The sequence below is a fragment of the Chelonia mydas genome, chromosome 9, assembly GCF_015237465.2.
Source record: "Chelonia mydas isolate rCheMyd1 chromosome 9, rCheMyd1.pri.v2, whole genome shotgun sequence".
Classification (NCBI taxonomy): domain Eukaryota; kingdom Metazoa; phylum Chordata; order Testudines; family Cheloniidae; genus Chelonia; species Chelonia mydas.
Window position 1 is genome coordinate 87,847,340 of NC_057855.1, and position 25,618 is coordinate 87,872,957.

The following is a 25,618-nucleotide window of genomic DNA, read 5'->3' on the forward strand; positions in this document are numbered from 1 at the left end:
TGTAACAGATGGAAAGTAAGGAAAGCCTTTGGTTTAAATACCTCTGATTTTAAGCTCCCAAATCATGTATCTTATCTTGGGCTTGGGAGATACTGTAACTAAACAGCACCTGGTCACATTGCAATACACTTCTGCAATTTGAGACAGTTACTATTTTAACCACCAATCTGCCATCCTCAGTGAACATTATCTTCTGTACAAATAAGGAGAACTTCTTATCCCAGGCTGAAAGACAGGAAAGAAGGTTCCAGGTGAATCAGTCTGGTTATAGGCTGCCCTCAGAACAATTCACTGTTCAGATGTATGGAGAGAGGCTCCTATCTCCACAAGAAACGGCTGTAGCTACTTTCCCCAGAAAGCCCAATTTTGACACCCATATTGAAACAACTTCTTCAAAAAATTAAGATAATCTGCCTGAAAATCCACAAGCAGGGTCCTGCCAGGGTAGTGTTTTTTGTTTTTGTTTTTTAAGTATGAGGCAACTGGACAAGGCAATCATAAAATAGGAGCATTCCAGAAAAAGAAATAACTGATTCCCTTCTTGGGAAATTTTCTACAGTTTTCTGTTCCGTCATATCTGAAAAGGGTTGGGCCCGGAAACTCCAAACTGCTTTTATTCTGACAGGTTTAATGAAGACTGGTGTGGCATAGTTTGGTGGCAAACTACTACACAACCATTGTAGTTTGTGAAAATTAAAATCACCAATGCTGTCTGGTTAAGGACTTCAGTGAGTTGCATGGGAGCATAAAATGTCTGGAAACTGCAGCATTTCACGCCAGTGAAGACTCAAGAGCTGGTCAGAAAGCTGGTTCATTGTTTTCCTGAAGAAAACTGGCTTTTCATAAAAACAAAAAACAAAAAAAACTGATTTTCCCCCCCTCCCCCAATCAGTCTTTTATGAAAAGTCAAAATTTTCTGTGGAAAACAGACTTCTCTCTTGCACGCACGCACACAGACATACACACACCATTTTGTCAGAAAGACAGTTTCGACAGAAATCTTTTGACTAGCCCTAACATTCTTCTCTCTTTTTGACAGAAACGGGCTACAGTTTCCTCATGCTGTGCATTTGTAAGACTTTGTAAACTCTCTCACTGTTTGGCAGCCTCTGAACATGGGTTTCAGAGTAGCAGCCATCTTAGATAAGCTATTACCAGCAGGAAAGTGGGGTGGGGGGAGAGAAAACCTTTTGAAGTGATAACACCCATTTTTTCATGGTCTGTGTGTATAAAACATCCTCACTGCATTTTCCACTTTATGCATCCGATGAAGTGAGCTGTAGCTCACAAAAGCTTATGCTCAAATAAATTGGTTAGTCTAAGGTACCACAAAGTACTCCTTTTATTTTTCTGAATATGGGGTGATTTTAAATACCTTATCAGGTACAATATACAGGTGGCAGAACAAGGCTGACGAGAACAGAGATTCCACCATAACTTTGAATTTTGTTTCTCCTGTGAAAGAGACAGAAGAACAAATTGCAGTACAGTTCACATGACTGAAACTTTGTAATTGCAAAATGAAATCTCTCTCTGTGCAGGAGAGAAAAAGCTTTGCCTATTAATATTTATAAGCCTAGTGTTTCGGAATCTCATTAGAGCATGTCTGATACCTCACAAGTTGTGTAGAAAATAAAAATGGCATATTTTCCATTGCTTTTCACAAATGCCAACGTCCCCTTAAACAAACAGCACTCCACGTCCATAACCCTGCACACACAGAATGCGCCAGCTGATGTTCTGCTGTAGGGATTATCTGTCACCGTGTGTAGCAGCGCATGACATAGTAAAGTTTATGCTTGGAAAAAGTCAAAAGTCTGCCTAACACCTGGCTGTTTTCCAAGCAAGTAGAAATAAATATTTTAGTTAGTTTTACTCTTCTTTACTTGGGCAAATGTTTTTCCTTCTACCTCTAGCCATTTTTTTTTCCAGTTCAACTCTCTCATTTACTGTACTTGAGAAAAGAAAAGGATCCTTCCAAACAACTTCCCAGGCCCTGGTCCCACTGGCTGGCATTTCCTCCTAATTTAGGCTGAGATTTCCAAAGCTGCCTAGGGGACCTATTCCAATTCCCACCCAAATCAATGAAAAGTGAGTATCCAGCCCCCTTGGTGACTGAAAATCTCAACCTTCAAAGTCTGTATTTTGAAAAATGGAAGGCAGATGTGCAAAAATGTATACATTTCTACAACAACTGCACATGCAAATAGTTAAGGATCTAAACACCCTTTTCAGCATGGAACTGTCCAGTCTGAACATTGGAATAAACCTGTACTAATGGTATGAACTTTCTTGCACTTGCGATCGGTTTCTGTCTTTTAAAATGTTCCTTATGTGGCACTTTAAAATCCAATTTCCAGGATGTAAGCAGCTAGCCAAGGAGCTGCTACAAAGACAAGATTAAAGCCACGAACGTTCTAAGAATACCTTACCGCAGGGTGTATCAATAGAAACAATGTTCAGTTGGACTTAGCATTGTCTTAAATCATATCCTACTGTAACGTTGATAGACCCTGATCATTAGCAGGTGGGATCAAACCTGAGAGCTCTGGAGCTTAGTGCATGAGCCAAAAGCCAACTGGCCCTTAGCTAAGGCTGTAGAGCAGACTCATTAATCTCTAAGTGGTCTCAGTGCCACTAGAGGGGACAGAACACCATACTCAGGTGATGTGTGGGTTACATACTTCCCCTATCTGAGGAAGCGTGTCCTGCGCTCCAGACACTTACCAGCTGAAATCTTGGCCAAGCTCCCACTTGTAATGCTAACAGACCCGGTCGTCGCCAGGAGGGATCAAACCTGGGAACTCTGGAGCTTAGTGCATGAGCTAAAAGCCAACTGGCCCTTAGCTAAGGCTGTAGAGCAGACTCATTAATCTCTAAGGCCTGGTCTACACTGGAGGGGGGAAATCAATCTAAGTTATGCAACTTCAGCTACATGAATAATGTAGCTGAAGTCGACGTACTTAGAGCTACTCACCGCGGTGTCTTCACTGCGGTGAGTCAACCGTTGACGCTCCCCCGTCGACTCCGCCTGCACCTCTCACCCTGGTGGAGTACCAGGGTCAACGGGAGTGTGCTTGGGGGTCGATTTATCACATCTAGACTAAACGCAATAAATCGACCACCGCTGGATTGATCGCTGCCCACCGATCCAGCGGGTAGTATAGACATACCCTAAATGGTCTCGGTTCCACTTGAGGGGACAGAACACCACACTCAGGAGATGTGTGGGTTACACTACCACATGCAAACTGGAACTAAGGGGCATTTTGCACATTCCTCAGTGAGATAATATGGCCCAATGTGTCCACGTATGTAAATCAACACAATTGATAATGGGGGAGCTCCTGTCATAGTAAAATAGCCATATCGTGAGATTTTTCCTATTGTCTGTTTGACAGTTCCAAGTATAAAGTACACACCAAGAATCTGATCCCGTGCTGCTGTGCAGCAGAAATTCCCACTGAAGTCTTTGGGGAATGCAGGGGATAGAGCCTTCTCCCAGCTCCAAATATGCCTCTAAACTGTCTTGTGACGTAGACCAGAGTGCTGTGTCTGTAAATATGCTATAAGCATCCTGGTGTCCCTGTCAAAAGCAAATGAGAAACAATGGCCCACACTCCCACATGAGAGCCAGGTATTATGGAATCAAGTTCCCTAATGACAGGATGCTCCTCATAATGGAAACCAGCCACATTCTCACATGTGGAACACAGTAATGTTATGCTTCCCTAGGTTAAGAGCACTACAGGTACTCAAAACTACCAACCCCAAGCAGTGAAAATCATAAGTCAGCCTTCCAGAAAATCATGAAACTAGCTTAAAAATCATGAGGCTAAAACAAAATAATGCATTGTGGTTCTTTTTATTTGCTTTCTGAGATTTTAGACTGCACTCAAGTCACATTTTCAAGATTCTCTGCAACCACAAGTGCTAGAATGTCCTTTTATTTAATGGAAACAGATTCTCACCTAATCCAATACCCCAAGAACAGAGGATTTAAATAAAATACTAAGTAGCATGAGACTCATGATAAAAGTTGGCAACCCTGGATACTCCCAGTATAAGAGGACTGACTTTAGAGCAAGCAATTCCCAAGTTGTATTGGTTCATGTACCATCTTCTTAAAAAAATTGTTGTAAAATGAATTGATGGACGGTCAAGGTTGCATATCGCCAGTTGTACATGCTGCACAGATGGTAACCCCTGGATTAGAGTAAGGAAAACAATAAGAAAGAACAAAAGTAAAGTATCCATGAGACGGTGCAGTGTGGACATCTAGTACAAACAAACCAGTAGCACTGCTAACAAATTGGCTGTTGAATTCTGCTCACGGGGAGAGTTCTCAGAAATATAAAAGGTCTGGTACATAGAAAACACCCAGTCATCATCACCACATATACCACAGAAAGGACATATGACAGGGTTCTTGAGAAAAAAAAACTGAATTGGTCGAAGATTGATGAAATATGGTGGGGTACAATGGACCATGGCATTGCTGATTCATTCACACATCGGTCAGGGGAAATGTTCACAAAATCCATAGATGCACATAATCTGTTAATTTTAAACTAGAGGCGGGCCCAAAGCAGAATCTCAAAATCTGAACTTCATTGCTGAGGAGCCAGCTGTAGCTTTATAGCAGAATTAGTTTTATTTTCTCTTTAGATTTTTTTTTTTTTGTGGGAGGGAGGGGAATAGGGTTATATCTGGCTGCACCTGTCAAGACAGCACTAGCAGAAGAGGGATATTATCTAGTTTACAGTCCTGAAGTCATCCACACACAAATCGCCCTGTGATAAAACACGTGACTGGGGGATTTAACAGGAGATATTAAATACAGTCCTGACGTTCTGGTGAGAATAAAATGGCAGTTTGGTTCTACGTGGTTGGTTCTATGCTTAAAAATGGCAAGCTGACTAACATTGGCTGGGTATTACATTATTTGCCAGGGCTATCACTGTAATAGGTAATAGTACTTATTTCCCTTGCTGGGCTGTTGTGAGGATTAATTAGTTAATGTTTGTTTTGCACTTCAAACATGAAAAGTATCATCATCACTGTGCCAAATTTAGTGATTTGGAATCTCCATGGAGAGGTTTATTTCAGGTGTAGAGTAACTGTCCTACCAGTAGTCCTCAGAGTATGTTTTATGTCTTAATTGTTAGTGCTTTACACACATTGTCATTTTAGTTGCATATGCGGCTTGATTGTGGTTAATAAAAGATATTTATATGGTTAGTGTTTCACCTATTGTTAGTTTTATAAGAGAATCTATCTCCTTAGACAGGTCACCCACACTTCCACATTTACGCTGCCGGATGTACTGAAAACATATACAGGAATTCATCAAATCACTATTTCACTGCTAGGCTTGGATTGCAGCAGGAGAACCAGGGTCTGTAATTCACTGCTAGTGCAGCTCCATGAGGGAAGCAACAGTACAAGCTACAGTGTAGCTGAAGATCAGGCCAAAAAACCATCACACACTACAAAGGGTATGTCTACACTGCAATTAGACACTCGTGGCTGGACGCTGCCAGTTGACTTGGGCTCATGGGGCAGGGCTGTTTATGTGCAGTGTAGACATTCAGGTTTGGGCTGCAGCCCCTGCTCTGGGACCCTCCCACCTTGCAGGGTCCTAGAGCCTGGCCTCCCACACAAGCCCAGATGTCCTGTAACACTGACAGACCCAGTTCGTCAGCAGGCAGGATCGAACCTGGGAACCTCTGGAGCTAAATGCATGAGCTTCTACTGCATGAGCTAAAAGCCATATGGCTATTAGTTAAGGCTGTAGCACAGACTCATTAATCTCTCTTTTTAAGTGGTCTCGGTGCCACTAGAGGAGACCGAACACCACACCAAGGAGATGTGTGGGTTACATCCACACCACAGTTAAACAGCCCTGCAACATGAGTCCAAGTTAGCTGGCATGGGCCAGCCCCAGGTGCCTAACTGCAGTGTAGACGTATAAAACATTGGGTAACCCTGCAAACTTCCTCAAGTCCTCATTCAAACCTCCTTAATCAAGAGTCCTCCACATCAGGTGTCTTCATCTTATACATCAAGTATGATGATTTTGCAGGATCAGGGCCAGAAATTTGTGCAGAGATGTAGTTACTTATTAAACTTATTAATGCAAATTAGACATCAATGGCACTGGCTCTTTTGCCAGCAGACCTGGGTTTACGAGGTTTTGAAAGTCAGGCCCTCAATATTGCTGCCTCAGCACAGATTAACTATCACAATAATTGCTGAAGAGGAGTTTAGGACTTCATTCAATCAGGAATAATGTAACAGGGGGTGAAGAGGAAATAAAACAAGTTCTTCCTCTCTTTTGGGCTCTTTGTGTGAAACCACCAGCGAAGCGTGTGAGCACATATAGGACCTATATCTACTGAGTACAGTACAGCAAAGAGCAAAAAAGATTCCATTCTGCGTACCTGGTCAGGCACAGGGCCTGGCTAATATTTCTGCCGAACAGATCCTCTGATAATCAACCAAACAAGTCAAAGGTTGCCAAAATACAACACTATCAAACGCACAAAAGGGCCAAGGAATAATACTGTATTTTCAGAAGCTTAGCTTCTGCGTTCCTGAATTGCTACCTGGGGATCTTGGAACAAAGCTGTGGATTTCCTTCACTCAGTGAGGAGCTGCCAAAGGACTTCACCAGAGTGCTGGAAACCAGCAGAAAGCTTTCAACCCTCCATTATCCTGGAACGTAACATGTATGTCAACCTCATTAGATTTAACTGGACAGTAGGGCATTTGTGCCCCAAATATGCTATATTATGTCGATTAAAAATAAAGAGAAACAGTATATTTTAAGAGCTACATACTTTGGAAGGATCATCTCCAATGTAAGTGTTAGGCCCTGATCCTTCAGACACTTAAATATGTACTTTCTTTAAAGATGTGAGCAATGCTGTTAAGTTCAATGCTGGCACCAGATTGGTGGGGCATAGTCAATCAGCACACTGTGGCAGGGGAGAAGAAATTGTAGCCACAGCACCCCTGGATAAAAATCCTCCTACTATAAAATGTAAAGGGGCCTGGAAGACTGTGGGGTTCTAAAAGACTCATCCAAAAGACTAGCTTGGCTTGCAGAATATTGCCACAAGTTTCATTCCACCAATATAAAAACACTAGCATATACCAGTGCTGCATTATTTCCATTTGGAATGAGCATGTCAAATTTAAAATGGATATGGGGAAAAAAAAAATCACAGGAAAGTTAAAACCATTTAAGAATTAAAAAAATTAAAATAGATAATTTAACTGCAAATAAACTTGTTTAGCAGGAACCTTCCAAACTGGGTTTAATTAAGATTGGTCAGGTCAATCCTATAGTAAAAATGCAAAAATATTTCCCCTTTTGTTCGTTTCACAGAAATTGATCTGCAACAATGATGTTTCAGTGACATGCCAGTTCCTCTCTGCCCTTTCCAAGAAGCTGCAGGCTGTGATTAATGTCACTGGAAGAGTTCCGTCAGTTTCCTTAACAAGTGAAGTTCTAGGAGTCTTAGCTAATGTGAGAGTGGCCATTTCAGACAATGCAGGAGACACATGATATCTAAACTTAACAAACCAAAAGGTCAAAGATATTCAGAGGTCAAGACATGCAGCTGGAAATATTCCAAGGGCCATATTTCTATATTTACTTCCATTAAAGAGTAAATTGTTATTAATACTGTGTCACAAAGCTGTCTGTGGTAGAATGCCCTCTTTAGGCTACATGGGGAGTGCATGCATGCGAGTCCATCACTCCACCCCCACACCAGTGGGTACTGTGGGGCCTCTGACTACCAGGCCAGCATTTACACTCTTGGCTGTCTCATCTCTCTCCCTACTCCTGGTTATGCCACCAAACAGCCCATAGTCAGCAAAAAGGGTTGAACAAAAGCAAGGTAAAGAAAAGGCTGTAAGCAGCTCCTTTCAGGATGTGGGCCTATCTTACTTCAGAGGGGCTCTGAGAGTATCTCTGCCCACTTCAGAGTCCACTGGGGTTCAAGTACAAGTCTCAGTTCTTTTCCCCATTCAACTCAGGGGTTCTGCACCCTCCTTCTGTGAGGGCAGGGGCTCTGTCAGTGCTCTCATCAGGGCTGGAGAAGCTCGGCAGCCTGTTCCCTTACCAGGGTTGCCCCTATCTGAGTGGCGTTCCCTCTTTTGAACTCCTCCTTCAGTCTTGGCATGATTCCCAGATGTGGCAGGTCGGGGCCACTACAGTCCAGAGCAGCTCCTTAACCCCTTCCATGCTAGTGCAGTTTATATACCCCATCCCATACTTTAATAACTAGTAAACTACAAATGTTTACAATTAAATGATTTCAGTGCACTTCAAATATTAACTCTCACTACAACCCCATTCAGTAAATATTTTAATCCCAATGTTATACAGAGGAAAATTGAGACAGAGCTTAAACTAGGAAAATGGGCAGCATTAAAAAATGTTAGCTAAGACACGAGCATATTTTTTAAGCACCACTCAGCACCTAGTGTAGACAAAGAGGTTGTTCAAAAATGTGTTCGCTAGAGCTGTGCAAATAACTGATTTTTTGGTTCACAGGCAATTCCAAAGAAAAGAAAAGAAATTCGTTTCAGGTTGACCCAAAAACAATTTTTCAGCAAACCAGTAAGTTCAAAAAATAGTATTGGGGTCAAACATTTCATTTCAATTTTGAGCTTTTTTAAAGCAGCATAGGAAGGTTGTACAGTGCATGCCACCAAGACACCTGGTTTCCCCCAGAGCTAGCAGACTCCTACGGTGACCAGCGATAACCCCCTCCCCGCCAAGAGTCATAGATATTTCCAAGCCAAAGACTTGATGGGCACCAGCATCTTGTTCTTCTTGAAAATGGTCTGAAAAGAGAAATCCCAGCTGCGGGTTTGCTTCAATAGCCCACGCCAGTCTGTCACTTTGGGATGATCATATGCAAGACGACGCAGGTGCTCTCACCCAGTTCAAGAGCCTCACCCCCTCAGGCGCTCTCTGTTCATGGCGCATCTTCTAGTGAGTCAATGCTGCTCCCCAGAGAAATGCTGCAAAGCCTGGGCACGTGTGTAAATCACCCTTTGCGCCAGTCCAAAACTAGCTAATTATGGTCTCTTGCAAAAGGGTACTTTGTGTAAGCTGTGACTCTGCTCAACATCTTTCCACCCCTCCCCCCCCATAGCAAAATGGTCTGCCTTCATGAGGGCTCTAACTGCAGATAAATATAAAGTGAATCGCATACAGATCTCACAGCATAGAAGTCTTTATGACATATGAACTGTAACAAGAAAGGAAGGGTTGGATGAACTGTCTGCTCCAGTTAGTCACTTGGAATAGCTAGCACATTACAGAATCTATCCTTATCTCCATGGAGACAGTCAGGCCTAGTATTTTACTAAACACTCAAGCAGCAAGATGGCACAGAAGGAAAAAGGGACTGTAAACAAAGGCGACAACTATAAAAAGTGAAAGTTACTAGAGATGTTTTAGGTTGGTTACTTCATTTCACATTTAAGGGCCCACTCTCTAGTTTGCCACTAGTAGGGCCTGCTTGTTTGCACTTGCAATGATTTGTGGGTACATTTGAGGTCACATACCTAGGAAGCAGATATGTAGGTACAAGGAGAAACAGAGCTATCTGGAAGTTCTCCAAGAGCAAGGTACTAGTTAGTGGGAGTGAGAATGGCATGTATGTATCTTTGTTTATTTGGGAATCACAATTATTTAGCTGATTCTTATGCCAATGCATGGAGAAGAGAAAATATAGATAAGATTAGATGATGTAAGGGCCAGCTACAACTGGAGTCCTTCTGTGCCCCAAAGGAGGATGGAGAAAGGTGGGCAGGAGACCCCAGAAGAACAGGTCAGGTACATCATAGGCAGCAGGCTGCAGCATCCTTCTTTTAGGTCATTCCCACCCAATCAGTTCCACACTACTTCCTGCTAAGGAAAGTGGCTAAGTGTATCATCTGGCTGTTCAGTGCTAAGCTCATGAGGGCAGGACTCTTTCCTCTTTGCTCTGGCCAGCGCTCAAACACTACCCGAAACCTGCCCTGTCACCAGCTGAAGGAGAAATATGGCAGATGAAATATCATTGATGCCTGTTCACAGCCAAAGTCTATCAGACATTATGGGCCTAGCTTCTTAAAAATGTTCATCTTTATTACAGCTAAAAGTATTAGGTCTAACTTTTAACAGAATCTGGATTCTATGACTGGGGATAAATAGGACCAAACCTATTTCTCAGAGGAAAAAAGCCAAGTTCAGCTATATAAAAAGGTATAACAGAGAAAAACCACGATGTTAGAGAAAGGGTAGCAAGATAGAGCACCCTCAAGGCTGTTCTAAGTGGCAGCTGCAAAGACCACCAAGGGACCATTCCAGCAGCTGGAGGTCACCAGGGCACAGCAGCACTCCAGTCATGCCCACTTTCCCTGATCTTGCCCCTGACACAGCTGCAGCGGGCGGACAGGCCCCAGCAGAGATGGTATATATTCAGTTATGCTGCCCTTATAGCACTCACAGATAATCTTATGCTTGAGGAACTCCCAGGCAGACAGCTCAACCAGCTTTGCAGCTGCTTTACTCCAGCAAGCCAACGTAAAGCATCTGCAGGAGGAGCCAGGCTCTGGCCCAGTGAGTGCTGGGTGCAGCCCAAAAATCAGAATCTGGGCCCTGAGCACACACAAAAAATGTAAGCAGCTCTTTGGTTAAGGACAAATATTAACACAAGCTGTGCAGAAAATCAAAGCACCAAAAGCTTTTTTCTAAAATGTATGCAAATGTATTTAAATGAGAAGATGTATTCAAAGCAGAACTAACATTTGCTAATCCCTCTGAAGACTAGCTGAAGTTATTTAGTGTGAAAAAGAATAACCCGTCAGTTTTCTCACTGCATCATTATCATCATCATGGGGAGGAGGGGGAAATGTCAGAATTATGTAATGACAGACGTTGCAATTCAAAAACTTAAAGCTTTATAAACCATTAAAGCACAAATTATCAACATGACAGAAAAACACACAAAGTAAATATCCTTAAATCAACATATTATACATGTTTTTACTATTCATTTGCAACAAGCCTAATTCAAAAGTCTAAATCACTGGATTCTGACTATTACATTCTCGAGCAGCATTTTTCTTACTTTGCCTACATATAAATTTCAAAAAAAAGAAAAGGAGTACTTGTGGCACCTTAGAGACTAACCGATTTATTTGAGCATAAGCTTTCGTGAGCTACAGCTCACTTCATCGGATGCATACTGTGGAAACTGCAGAAGACATTATATACACAGAGACCATGAAACAATACCTCCTCCCACCACACTCTCCTGCTGGTAATAGCTTATCTAAAGTTAAATGGCCCAACTTGATTATCATACACATTGTAAGGAGAGTGATCACTTTAGATAAGCTATTACCAGCAGGAGAGTGTGGTGGGAGGAGGTATTGTTTCATGGTCTCTGTGTATATAATGTCTTCTGCAGTTTCCACAGTATGCATCCGATGAAGTGAGCTGTAGCTCACGAAAGCTTATGCTCAAATAAATCGGTTAGTCTCTAAGGTGCCACAAGTACTCCTTTTCTTTTTGCGAATACAGACTAACACGGCTGTTACTCTGAAACATGTAAATTTCAATTATTGATGGAAATATACTGTGATTGTTTGTGCATGTATAGTGAAATCAATGTTTACCTACATTTACTGATAAAAAAATATAATCCTTCCAAGCCTACTTTTACTCACTATATCTCTTAGTTAAGAATAGGCACATTTGTGCTACTTCAATAACACCACATTTTATGGTTATCTTATGGGAACCAGCATGTTAACCCTAAAGTTATCAGTAAAATCTGCTATTGTTTTCATCTCTCACTTATTGTCTTCATTCTTTAGAATGATGGGGAGATTCCCTGGGAATACTTCAAAAGCTCCATACAAATGTTTCCATGATCTTCATGTAATCCTTCATTAATACAGTGTGATTAACACCACACCTTTGACTTTGCATATGTTTGAAATGGATGTTTGTCAGGTATCATTAACTCACTCCTCTCTTGGTGTTTAACATTGCTCAGATTCTGAGTTAGTCTTGCCATTAGGGGAGGGATTCATGCATTAACAGAGGCCAATCCTGCAACATTTACTCATGTAAGCAGCCCTGTGGGTTTCAGAGAGACTACTTATATGAGCAAGGTCTCCTTACATCAACAAGAGTAGCAGGATGGGGCCCTTAGCTACTACACTGTCAGTGAGTAAACTCAAGATATATTCCATTTACACACCTGCAGGACAGAGGTAACTGGAAAGGACTGGTTTAAATAAGCAGCTATCTTCTCTCAGTATCAGTACTTAAGCACTGGCACCATGGGTCTTGGGACATTTCAATGTGTCTGTTACCTCATAAAGTACCTGGATAGTGAAATAAACCGGAGTTCACAGGTGCTTCCAGCTGCCAATGGGACAGGTTAGAGAGAAGGTGGGTGAGGAAATATCTTTTATTGGGCCAACTTCTGTTGCTGCGAGACACACACTTTCGAGCTTACACAGAGCTCTCCTTCAGGTCTGGGGAACGTAGAGGGAGACAGGTTGAATCTGACTGGAAAAAACTCAAGATGTATATAACAAGAAAGAATTGCTCACAGTCATTCTGCTATTGTCACTCCTGGACTCTCTTTTATAGTGTGGTACAATCTGAACCACCAGGGTGAAGTGATCCTGACTGTATATTGCACTCAGACCACCTCAGATGTCCTTCAGATAAGGATCTCAACGCACCTGGCAAACACTTTTTCCTCTCAACCCCCAGGAGATATGCAGGGATCTCTTCCTTCATCACTGCCGTGGAACATGGCTGTGTTTAACATACAAAGCTGGTGCTGAAAAGCAAGCAGCCCCCCAAAAAAAGGTTTGTCCTACAAGCTAACATTGTCCAGTACACAGTACCTACTGGTCTCCATGCACTATGACCCAAATTCAGACTGGGTGTAAATGGATGCATTTTTGCAGGCATGTTTATGGAGTTGTACCTCCTTACACCAGCTCTGTGCTTCAGTTAAACTGAAAGGGCCAATGGAAATTTCCTTCACTTTGCAAGGACTAAGTTTTCTTATCACTCCCAATGGACTGTACATTGGTTAGCTCCCAACACCAATTCACTGGGGTAGGAATTTACTGCCTTTTACATTTGTTGTGCTCTCCTAAACTTGCCAATGTCCTATCTCTGCCCTGCTGGAGGCTCTTAGGAGCATGGTTTGAATGCACCATAAGAATCCCTAGCTAGATATTGAGAAAGATAATAATTACGCTACTCTGTAAGAGCTGTTACAGTAAAAGCTGTGTTATCTGGCACTTTACCAACCAGAAAGCGCTAGAAACTGGCATTTTGAGGTGCCAGATTCAGGTGGTGCTCACCTCAGGTGGCTTCCCGCAAGCAGCGACACGTCACTGCTGCTCCTAGGCGGAGGAATGGCCACAGGGGCTCCATGCGCTGCCCCTGCCCCACCCTGAGTGCTGGCTCCACAGGGATGGCAGCCAATGGGAGCTGTGGGGATGGCACCTGTGGGCAGAGGCAGCATGCAGAACTGCCTAGCCATGCCTCCACCTAGGAGCAGCAGGGACACGTCGCTGCTTGCAGGAAGCCGCCTGAGGTGAGCGCTGCCCAGATCCAGCACCCCGAAACCCCATCTGTGCCCCAACCCCCTGCCCTGAGCTCCCTCCCAGAGCTCATGCCCCACACCCCCTCCCACATCTAAACTCCCTCCCTCCATTGGTAAGTATAACTTAGTTAACCGCAATGTTCGACTAACCGGCATCCTCCATTCCCCCAACATGCTGGATAACAAAGCTTTTACAGTATTTACATTACAGTAGCACCTAGAGGTCCAAACCTAGATGGGCCCCCCAAAAAATTGTGCTAGGCACTGTACAGACAGACAGAGAGAGAGAGAGTCCTTTCCAGAAGAGATTACAGTCTTAAAAGAGTCAAGATAGACAAAGGGTCAGAGGATAACCTGAGGCACAGAGAGGGGATGCAAGTTGGCCAAGGTCACACAGCATGTCAGTGGCAGAGGTGGGATTGTAACCAGGCCTCCTAACCCCCAATCCAATGTCCCCACCTGGTAGACCATGCTTCCTCCATCCCTTTCCATTGGAAGAGCACTGAATATACTACTCCCTCCCTTTATGAACCCCAATGCCTAGTCCTGTTTGCTCTAGATTTCTAAATTTTTAATTCTAACGCTGGAAAACCTGCCTAGAACATATTTGAGAGGCTTCGAGCAACAAAAACATCAGTGCCACAAAGAGGCTTCAAAACCAGAATGTGTTCCAACTGAGAGTAGCTAAAGAGCATGCCCAGTGTTCAGCACAGCCCACAGTTCTACAATGGAACACATGGCCATTCTCATTTCCAACACAGAGCTGCAGCTCAGAGAAGCAAGTCCTAGCAAGCATCTTGATCTGAGCAGCCAGAAGCTGTACAGACCAGCTCTGATCAAGAGGACAGATTGCACACTAGGATCTGTAGTCTGCATGGGCTGTGCTGCTGTGTTAAAAGTGCAGGGAAACACCAGCCGCCTGGCTCCCTGGAGCAAGTCTGAGCACCCCTAGTTTAGGCTAACTAAGAGGAGGCAAGCTGTAAACCGAAGAGGTCATTCTTGAACTGCATCGTGTATGGATATGAAAAACTGCCATGTTTCAGCAGCACTCCAAAGTCATTTAGTTCTCATATTCTGAGCTCATTTATTTTAGGATTCTAAATGCTGGGGAATATCCATCCTCTACCCTCCAAAGTCTAGGGTTTTAACATCCTTTTATCAAGACAAAAGATGCTCTGCCCAGTGCAACCCCAAACCATTTATAAAGACTGTTAAGATACCCATAAATCTGCAGCTGCCACTTAGACACTCACTGATGAGTCAAAAATTCTGCTCTACACCCACTGCCAGAGTGAGAGTGTACTATTTAGGCTAAGGGTATAGTGTGACGTCTCGCACAAGTATTATATAATCAGTTTCTGAGAACTGTAGTTAAGGAGGGGGAGCATTCTGTCATGCTAGGAAAGTGGTATGAACAAAATATCTGACTAAGCCCGGGTGGGCGGGTGCCTTGGAAAAAAGAATTAAGCAAATAACCATGTCTACGTGTAGTATAAAGCATTATGTACATCCTACTTGTTCATCAAGGACGTTTTCAAATTTCAATCTATATTAAGCCTCTAGCTGGGTGAATTTTGGAACCCAATTTTAATTATGATGGGGGGCAAGCTCTAGTAGCCATATGACGGGTTTCAAAATAGCAGCAGTGTTGTTCTTTTTGTGGATACAGACTAGGAGTAGTTGTGGCACCTTAGAGACTAACAAATTTATTTGAGCATAAGCATTTATTAGCCATATGGTTACTGAACCTGAAATTTTGCTCAGAGGCACAGTGTGTGACTGCCTTCCACCTGAGCAGCAGATCAGATGGTCAGAGACATCCTAGGTAAGAGAGGAAACCGTCTCCCTACAGCCCCAGCAGGGCGAGATTACCCCTTGGGTGGGTGACAACCAGGAAGACTGCTTGAGTAGAGAGGCCTAACCAGGCCAAGGGGCCCAATCCCAAGAGATGCTGAGCCAGTGCAGCCACCATACTGTATAAAAGTAGTTCTCAAATTTTTGTACTGGGGACCCCTTTCACACAGCAAGCCTCTGAATGCGACCCCCGCCGCCTATAAATTAAAAACTTTTAAAACATTATAAATGCTGGAGGTGAAATGGAGTTTGGGGATGGATGCTGACAGCTTGTGACCCCTGATGTAACAACCTCGTGAACCCCTGAGAGGTCACAACTCCCATTTGAAAACCCCTTAACAGCTCTAGGATATTAAAATATATGTTAACAACAATTTTGAAAGGCAAAAAAGCTTCCAACACAACCTGATTAAGGCTAAAACAGCAATGCAGCATAGGAACTGGATGGGTACACTGTGTTCACTACAGGAAAGTAGAGTGATCCCAGGCTTGGATAGGAGCTAGGAAAAACCCCCCAAAGGGAAACCTTTTCTTATTCTTTCATTTGATATGAAAGATTCCTCCAATGAGTGGTTTCACAGATATTTGCTGACAGAGGAGACGTGAGACTCAGGAATCTTGGGTTCTATTCCAGGCTCTGGAGGTCAGTGTTCTCTAGTTGAGCACAGATTCTTCTGCCTATTTCCCTCAAGTGTTACCCTTTCTGTCTTGTCTCCTCCAATCTGACTTTTCATCCATTCTCCTCACCTCGCCAGGCCAGTCTCCACATCTCAGGCTTCTCCTCCCAGTCTCTTTGCCCAGCCAGTCAGGCCTGCCCCCAATACCTAATAGTTCCTTCTAGTTCCAGCCTCCTTACTCAGGTAGCCGCAAACTCCCAGGCCCCTTCCTTCCTCTCCCACCCCCAGTTCCAGCCTCCCCATCAGGTTCCTTATCCCAGTCTGCTCCCCCCATCCTGGTCCCAGCACAGCTTTTGTCCCTCTGCATTTAAATCAACCCTCCAGACTGCCTGTAGCCATCAGGGGGATCCACTTCAGGCTTCCTGGTCTCAGTTCAAGTGCCTGGACCTAGCCTGGCATGGCTTATAGCAGCCCATAGCAGCAATTGCAGGGGAAAGCCCTGCTCAGCCCAAGGGGAATTTAGCTACTAAAATTTAAGTCTCTCTACACAGCACATGCAAGCTACAATCTCATATGAGCTACAAGGCTCATAACTTGCCCAAATGTGGGTGGAATTTGATGGCACATCCATAGTTCATCCTTCCACATTTCAAGCATTTGCTCCCAACGGTGGGGGACAGGAAAGCTTTTCAGATAAAAGATGGCCAGACTTTAATATGGGCAAAACAATGTATTTTTCCCCTACCCATTGTTTTCACATGGGCTGAACCATTTTGGCAGAAATTTTCCCAAACAATTCATCCTGAGACAAACTTGGCATGAAAATTTTCATCCTGAACAGATAGAGAGGGTGGCAAAATCATAAGCAACTGATAGAGTCTAAGAGGGGGAAATATTGAGCAGCCTTAATAGGCAGCACTACCAGCCCTGCCTATAATGATTCAGGGAATTATCACACAGAAAGAAATATTTCATTTATCTCTTCCCTGCATCATATTTTTTTCAACTGGCACTCATCTTTTGCCATTGCAACTGGAAGAGATTTTATTCACTTACAAAAACAATAATCCTCTAAAAATGAGTACTGTACATTTTGTGAACCTCACTTTTAGCAATATATGCAGTCAGCATGCTGACTGCTATAAATACTTCAGTTACTACAGTACAATGCAAAAAGCATTTAAAGGGTTTAACTAGACAGAGATCCAATTGTCTAGGTCAGAGCCGGTTATAATAGAAGATATCTATGTAAAACTCCATAAACACAACCATCAATTAACCATGTTCCAGATTGTTAATCCATGCAGCATGTTTAATATGAAAAATATAAACTTCTTTAATTCACTTTTGTCTAAGACCTTCACAAAATAGGAATGTCAACTGTACATTTAGGTAGTTGATCCCAAATTTGATAAGAATCCTGTTTAACCAAAATTTTTTTTTTTGAAGATGAAAAGATATTTGGGGTTATCAAAGAGAAAACTGGAGCCTAAATTGCTTATTTCCCCCAAATCAGAGGTTATTTAAAGAGACATATTATACAACTAAAATGCTACAGAACTATACATTTTGTGCAAAAATTACTATGCTTCATAGTTATGTTTTTGGGCCTGACCCAAAACCCCTTGGAGTCCATTAACATATATTACTATTTAGGCTTTAAACTGAACAAATCCTGGCTAAAAGCAAATAAAAATCTCTGGCATGAACTCCAAAATATTAAGACATAAATGTAGGGCTACTTTACATTGCACAGAATAGAAGCGGTTTTGAAAAAGCTATCCTTTTCAGATGAAAAACAATAGTTAGAGCTTCAGATCCAATGCGTATATTTACAAGTGTATATAACCAACCTATTGTGGCAGGATGAAAACCTCAGAGAAAAGGACTGCTTTAATAAAAAAAGGAGGATTTTAAAATCCAACAAACATTCTATGGTTTTCCTGAAGGGAAGGGAAGTGTTCTTGTCAAGATGCTGAATCCTTGTTTCAGAAACACACCTTCTCCCATTGCTGTGGAAAGGAAAGAATCAAATGGTGACTTAAATTAATGCAGGGGCCCAGTCAGTAAAACTGTGCTAGTTAAACACTGACATCTACAGTCACGTCTTGGGAAAAAGAATCTCTCTGGAATGCAGACCAATGCACCCAGCTCTCCTTTGGAACGGCAAGAACATTACTTGCACTCAGAAGTAGATGTACCCAATTCAAATTTTTTAAAATATGGAAGTTCCGGTGTGACATTTGAATTATGCCATTATCATATTTGCTAGAACTATTATTCAGTATTAACTGCAGGAGGAGATCCATAATTCAAGATATTAGTACTGCTACCTCAGTTACATTTTGATTTATCTGAAGTACATTTGTTTCATTAGGAAATAAGTGACAAACACACAGAACTCCAAATGAGGTAAGTGCATGGGCTGATCCTTAAACACCAATGGAACTTCCATTCCTACAGGTGAAGTTTGCTCCCTGATAGAGCTATTCAAAGAAAATACCTTGCAGATCATATTACTCCCCATTGATAGCAGGGCTTATTATACTGTTAATGGAGACCACCGAGGGGAAAAAAAAGGTTCAAACTTAATAACTCAGATGGTATACAGCCACATCTTGCCCACAAGCTCTGTTGAATGGCAGTTACAGGTTCATGCAATTGTCCTGTAGCATTTAAAAAAATTAGATATACAAATGCACATCTCAAAGTTAGATATGTGATCAATGCTTTGTGGTTTTGCTCAGATTCCTTTTTACAGCCAAAGCCTCCTCTCTCGGCTTCCAAAGATCCATCTCATTCTACTGCTGTGAGACAACTCATTCTCCATCTCTCATTAGATAGTATTTCCTAGTAGACGAGTTACCCCTGGGTAGGCAGTGCCTATGCTGTTTTGCATTAGATCTATTGTGTTCTTTACCAACAGCTCCAAAATTGACCTGCGTTCCCCTGCACGTGCCAGTTTTGCCTGAACTTTCAGAGGCCACCAATCTCTACTGGCTTCTAGGGCCACACCCAAGTCTGCCCATTCTGTCCCTCTCTGGGCCTCCAAAGACCTTTATCTATTTTTTTTTTTATTATTATTGTTCTACAGCTATGTCTCCTCATCACTACCAGGTCCTCTGTCGTTTCACCACCCTTCATTTTGCCATTTCAGTCCACGACTTGGGATGATCCATGCATCATAGAGACATTCACCCTTGTTAACTTACAATTCTTGAAAGGGCACCAAAGCTCAACCAGGTCTTACATACCAGCAATTGCCTACTCACTTTGGGGAGGGGGGATGGGGTGTACATGTACACACACACACACACACACACACACACACACACACAGCATCCACCCACTATGAGTTTGGATTATCTGGGAGATTCGCTCTGTCACACTTCTTCCCACAGCCAGCCTTAAAGGGACAGTATGATCAAGACAATTTAAAATGAAGAGATTTGCTTCCCTAAAGAGATCTGGAACTCCCATTGCTGCAGTCTCTTCAATGTTCCCCAGAGGGGATTCCTACCATGTACAGCAGGAAAAAAAACCATTCTGGTTCTGGTCATGGTAGAGAAACAGACTCTGTCAGTGACGGTTATAGTTTTGGAAGGGAATTAAAATGGCCACAGGTGTAAGTGGATTCATTTCATATCACAGACAGCAAATTCTGCTCTGCAGAACCTTGAAGCAATGTCAAAACTTCAAAGACACAAGCATGAAGGCCCAGTGGTGGATTAATGATTTTGCCACCCCTAGGCCCAGAAATAATTGCCGCCCCCCAGCTCACCTCTGACTCTGACTCCACCTCCACCTCAGAGCGCGCCGCTGGGTCCTGCTTCTCCCCACTCCCTGCCAGTGCTTGTGCACAAAACAGATTTGCAAACGGGGGTGGGGGGGGGAGAACATGGCGCACTCAGGAGAGGAGGTGGGGCTGGGGTGGGGATTTGGGGAAGGGGACGGGACCAATAGGGGCAGGGAGGGGGTGGGGAAGGGGTGGAGTTGGGGCGGGGACAGGGGTGTGAACCAGCACCAAGGGAAGCAGCCTCTGGCTGCTTTTATAAATTTGCTGCCCCTGCAGATTTGTCGGCCTAGGCATTAATAACCCGCTGTAAAGGCCACCTAAAGGGGGCAGGGGAGAGAATGGAGAAACAGGATGAAGACCGCTAGTCATTGGAGGCCTGATGCTATGATGTGCTTAGAGCTTTAGGTGTCCATTGAAGTCAAACTTCAGAAGCTCAGAAACTTTGTGAATGCTCACTTCATTAGAGGAAGCCCAGAGTACTAGAAATGTTTCAGAGTAGCAGCCGTGTTAGTCTGTATTCGCAGAAAGAAAAGGAGTACTTGTGGCACCTTAAAGACTAACAAATTTATTTGAGTATAAGCTTTCCACTGAATGCATCCGATGAAGTGAGCTGTAGCTCACGAAAGCTTATGCTCAAATAAATTTGTTAGTCTCTAAGGTGCCACAAGTCCTCCTTCTCTTAGTACTAGAAATGCAGTTCTCATACCCTAGTTTTAGCACTTTTTCTTGCTTGCTAGTAGTTTGGGGAGGAGGGTTATTACCATAATCTCTTAATTGAGAGAGAATTAAATTTCCTGGCTAATGCAAGCAGAAAATACTCTTGCCAGCTTTTCTTCTCACATACAATGCTAGCTGCTCTGTAATGGTGCTTGATTGCAGTTTTATGATCATTGATTAGACCTAGAAATAGAAATCTTCCAGCAATTTGGACTTTTCTTACTAGATAAAGTAACCTCAAAGCCAGCTACAATTAGGTTAGCTAGCATCAAGACTAGTTTTTTTTATTTCAGAAAGCCACATTGAAATGTCTGTCTCCTAGATGCCTTAATCCTGCAGCCTGTGGTAGTACTACAGGTTGTCTAGATACTCCTGTTTTTATTAACTTGGGTTCTGTAAAGTGTACTGACTATAAAGCTCCATTTGCAAGCAAATGTAAGTGATTGGGATGCACTTTTGATGCTGTTAACCCCTATGGCCTTACCAGATTCGGTCTGAGATAACTGTAAAGGAAATGTAGGAAGACAGGATAGTTTCGGTGAGATTTTGTTCCACTGTAGTCTGGTTAGGTTCTTATACTGTGCCCATCACTATAGTAGATAAACTGGAAAGCCAAGCACATCCTTAGATTCCCTCAAGGATAGGGCTGAAGATCTAAATAACCCTGTCTGTAAAATCCTAGTCACTGGTGAAATCCTGGAGCACAGGAGAAGAACAAATTTAACATTTAAGATTATAGTCTAGTTTCAAGCACATTGGCTGGCTGACTTTTCACTAGTAGTTAAGCAGTGCTTCTTACAAAAAGTAACCAAACATTTCATATTGTGTATTCAGTCAAAATGATATTCTTCAGAGTATTGTGCTGGTTTCAGGTCTCTTTTTACAATACAAACATTAAGCCAAAGCAGGTCTTAGAGAAAAGTCACAATGCAGGTTTTTATTTTGTTTTTGGTCAGATGCCTTGTATCTGGTCACAATGAAAGCTGTTTTTCAGAGCTTCTCTCCCACATAGTCCAGCAATAAGGTCAGTACAAAATGAATGAAAGTGACGTACATAGAAGAGGGGAGAGGAAGATGGTGCTGATTGCAAGTCCCTGGATTTTTTTTTACATAATCATTTACTAACAAGAGAAATGAGACACTGAGTGCTAGTGGTTGGATACATGCACCATTAGTTCAAAAATTGTATCCTTACTGAATCCATTCCAATGGACTTGCAGCATATGAAATTGTGACGCTACAAAACCATAAAGTCTGCATGACTGGACTGCAAGGAAACAAATGAAATTAATGTTAAAGGATGCAATTAAAAAGCTTTAATCAAAATACTCACTTGTAGGAAACCAAGACCTGTTATTACATCCCTTCCTGGTTCATTAATGATGTCATGTGTTGCGTTATTCCCATTAGAAGGAGTAAAAGCTAAAGGAGAGGGAACTTATTTTCAGTAGGGGAGGGGGGGGTCAAAATATTTGTCAAAATTCTTTTGTTGAAAAATGAGAACTTCCTGCAAAAATATTCATTTTCAAAAAACTGTTTCTAGTTTCTTGGCATAACAGCAAAGTTTCTTAGTAACAGATTTCTGGGTTTGATTTTCAAAACCAAAACAAAAAAGTGTATCCAAAACTTTTTTTAGAACAAAAGCAGTTTGAGGAAAAATCAGAACTGGGGGGGAAAAAAATGAAAATATTTGAAAGTTTCAACAAAAATTAAAATTTTTCAAAATTTCCCACAAACAATTAATGATCATTTTTTATCCAGGATGTCCTCCTAGACTAAAGCTAGGAATGGGTTTTATGTTATACTGGTAGCCAAAAGAGCTACAGTTAAGAAAACTCTGATCTCCTAGTCATCTCCCTGAAAAACAGCATGGTTCCCTGTTGGGCATTTACTAGTGTATCATCCCATTTGGTTTCAAATGTTCCTAGAAATGGGGTTTCCACCACTTCCTGTGGAGGGGTCTCTCCTGTGGCTGTTCAGGCTAAATTTTCCCTCAGTGTCACAGCTTGCCTGCTTGTTAGCCTCCTTTCACTACACTCTTCCTTCCTTGGTTTCAAAGCTCCCTGCTGTCGCTGTAGTGACTACACTACAGCCCTCCAGCAGCGTAGTGGCAGCGGCAGCATAGACATGCCTGCAGATGCAGCTTACGCTGACAGAAGGAGTATTTCCTGTCAGTCTAGTAGCACCACCTCCTCCAACAGTTAGCCAGGCTGACCGAAGCCCTCTGTCCACGTAGCTGCGTCTACACTGGGGTTTTCCCGGCAAGCTGTGTCAGCTCAGGGGTATGGTTGTGCACACCCCTGACCCACATAGCGACGCCAACAAAACTTGGAGACGTGGCTTTAGAAGTTGCTTTTTAAAGAACACAGATGCCGGTGGGTTCAGGGGACACGCTCTCTGAGTGAGGGGTGTCTTTGGTCTGCTGGATCCAAACATGTCAAGGGGAGCTTGTGGCAGGAATCAGATGGCTCTATGATGAAGGGGAGAAAGCTGAGGTAGGGGAGGAAATTGTACACAGTATCTCTTGTGATTGATCCATGAGTAAAGGAGGGATTAATTTAGATACTCCTCTGCAAAGCTTGCTGTTACTTGCTTCAACTGTCAGATGTCCATGAAGGGTTCAACTATAAACCACAATACCCAGGAGGGCAGGGCTAAGCTATTGGGGAAACCGTTCAGCACTGGACTCGGGATCTAGGGCAGCTGGGCCACAAGGTCGCATTCCCTAGAGTTACCAGAGAGTCTGTACCCAGGAAGCATACCTGAGAAGCCAGAGACAGCGGCTGAAGCCTGCCCAGACCCAGGGGAGCTTATAAGCACATAGGTCCCAACATAGCTGTCTGGCAAACATCCAAGAGGGGGGAAGCTCAGCCAGGCCAGTGACAGAAGTAGCTAAAACTAAAACAGCAGCAATGTAAACACACTACTATAGTTTGCCAGTGGAGAGATAATCTGTTTATTAAAACTTAATAGGCTATTTCAGCTCCTACTGTTATCCTAATAGTATTTATTAAGTATGGAGTGCTACACACGAGAGAAAATCCAATTTGGCCTTCACACTGTAGGTTACCTTCTTTTATTTGTAAACAGAATTTATATTTTTTCTGTTCTACTGAAACTCCAGCAGAAAAGACCAGACAGATGAGGATATTAGTGGAATTCTAAAGAGGAATGTTTCCTTTAAATCCAGTAAGGAGAAGCTAGTAAATGGACCAGCCCAATAAAATGTCAAAGTGCTAATTAAGCATGCCTAACAGGCAAAACTGATAATTTAAATCAAATAATAAATTGACTGACTACATGATCTCCATCTTCAGCATTGTAAGCTATGAAGACCACCTACACAAACATTTTGGAGGCAGATTTAATCCCTAAAATCTTGCTTCAGTATATTCACATCCAGAGCCTACAAAATAATTGGTCTTTCTGTAATAACAGCACCACAGAGGAAGCCTATTAAAGCCATTCTTTTAGCGTATTCACATTGCTCATTAATAACTTCTCAATATTGGTTGTTTAGCCTAAATGCAGGCCATTTAAGTAAACTGATGCCATGATAACCACATACTCCATCTGCTACCTTTACACATTTTAAAGAGACAATAGCATGCCCATTTCTCTACAGTCCTCAAGTCTTTGTTTTATTATATGGAGTCAAAAGGTAGATTGAGACCCTATTCTACATTCCTTGAATTACCACTGATATCGGTGAGAATTTGTACAGGATCCAGCCACCAATACCCGCTTCCTTCAAGAAAGAAACTGTTCTTCCCAGCTCCCTGTTGCCTTGGGTTCTGCCTTTCCCAATCTTCTCTGACCTCACCAGATTCTCTGCTGCATTTGATGTTTTCCAGGCCTGCCTCATTTCCTGATCAGCTGGATCAGAATTCACCAATATCTTTATCACTCCCCCCCCTCCCACCCCCCCACACTGGCAGGCACTTTATGGAAATCCTGTATTCAGCATACAACTCATGCATCCCCCATGGTCAATCATTATAGTGTTATGCAACACACTTGCTTTAGGTGATTTGTGTTGCTGTATGCTGTTAGAGTTTGAAGTGACTTGGCCTGATCTAGAATTTGTTCAGAATACAAGGCTTCACAGCCATATTCTTACAAAAATATTTAGCGACCAAGATGTTTGTTTTAAATCCCATCTGAAGGATGCCACCTCCAGCAGCACGGTGCTACATAACACCATGCTAGGACGTTGGTTCACAATTCTTGATACCTCCTGTCTTTGAGGCCTCCCATCCATATACTGACCCATTCTGACTTCTTAGCTTTCCAAATGTAATCAGATCACAACACAGGGTGATTAGAGTTACCAACTTTCTAATCACACAAAACTGCCTGCCCCCCTAGGCCCCACTCACTCCACTGAGGTTGGGGGAAAAGAGTGAGCACTCACTTTTACCAGGCTGGGGCAGGGGCTTGGGGTCCAGGAGGAGGTGAAGGCTCCAGCTGGGGTGAGGATGAGGGGTTTGGGTGCAGGGCTCTGGGCTGGGGCCAAGGGGTTCAGAGTATGGGAGGGGGTTTCCAAGCTAGGGCAAGGGTGCAGACTCCAGGCAGCACTTACTTCAGGTGGCTGCCAGGAAGGAGCAACATGTCCCTCTGGCTCCTAGGAGGAAGCATAGCCACCATGGCTCCATGCACTACCCTGCCTGCAGGCACTACCCCCGCAGCTCCCATTGGCCACAGTTCCTGGCCAACGAGAGCTGGTGCTTGGAGCAGCGGCAGTGCACACAGCCCCCGTGATCCCCCTTATGCCTATGAGGTGGAGGGATATGTCACCGCACAGAGCCAGGTAGGGAGCCACCAGCCTTGCACCAACCAGACTTTTAAAGCCCAGTCAGTGGCGCTGACCAGGTCCCTTTTTGACCAAGTGTTCCGGTCAAAAACCGGACACCTGGCAACCTTAAGGATGATGTGGCTACAGTCCTTAATAAAAAGTGTATCCAATATTCTCTGCCAAT

The 25,618-nt window shown here is 43.0% G+C and overlaps 1 long non-coding RNA gene across 3 annotated transcripts in view; it reads right to left on the minus strand.

The window, feature by feature from the left end:
* Nucleotides 1-1,339: 1,339 nt before the first annotated feature.
* LOC122461672 overlaps nucleotides 1,340-25,618 on the minus strand; it is a 28,857-nt gene continuing 4,578 nt past the window's right edge. The window contains exons 4-5 of one of the 3 annotated variants that reach the window (XR_006283756.1): nucleotides 4,078-4,206; nucleotides 1,340-1,455 (exon numbers count right to left, since the gene is read on the minus strand). This is a non-coding gene — a long non-coding RNA (uncharacterized LOC122461672). Of the gene's footprint in view, nucleotides 1,456-3,012; nucleotides 3,046-4,077; nucleotides 4,207-17,233; nucleotides 18,139-25,618 lie in introns of those variants that run through there. The other 2 variants (XR_006283759.1, XR_006283757.1) reach the window with 2 other exon arrangements.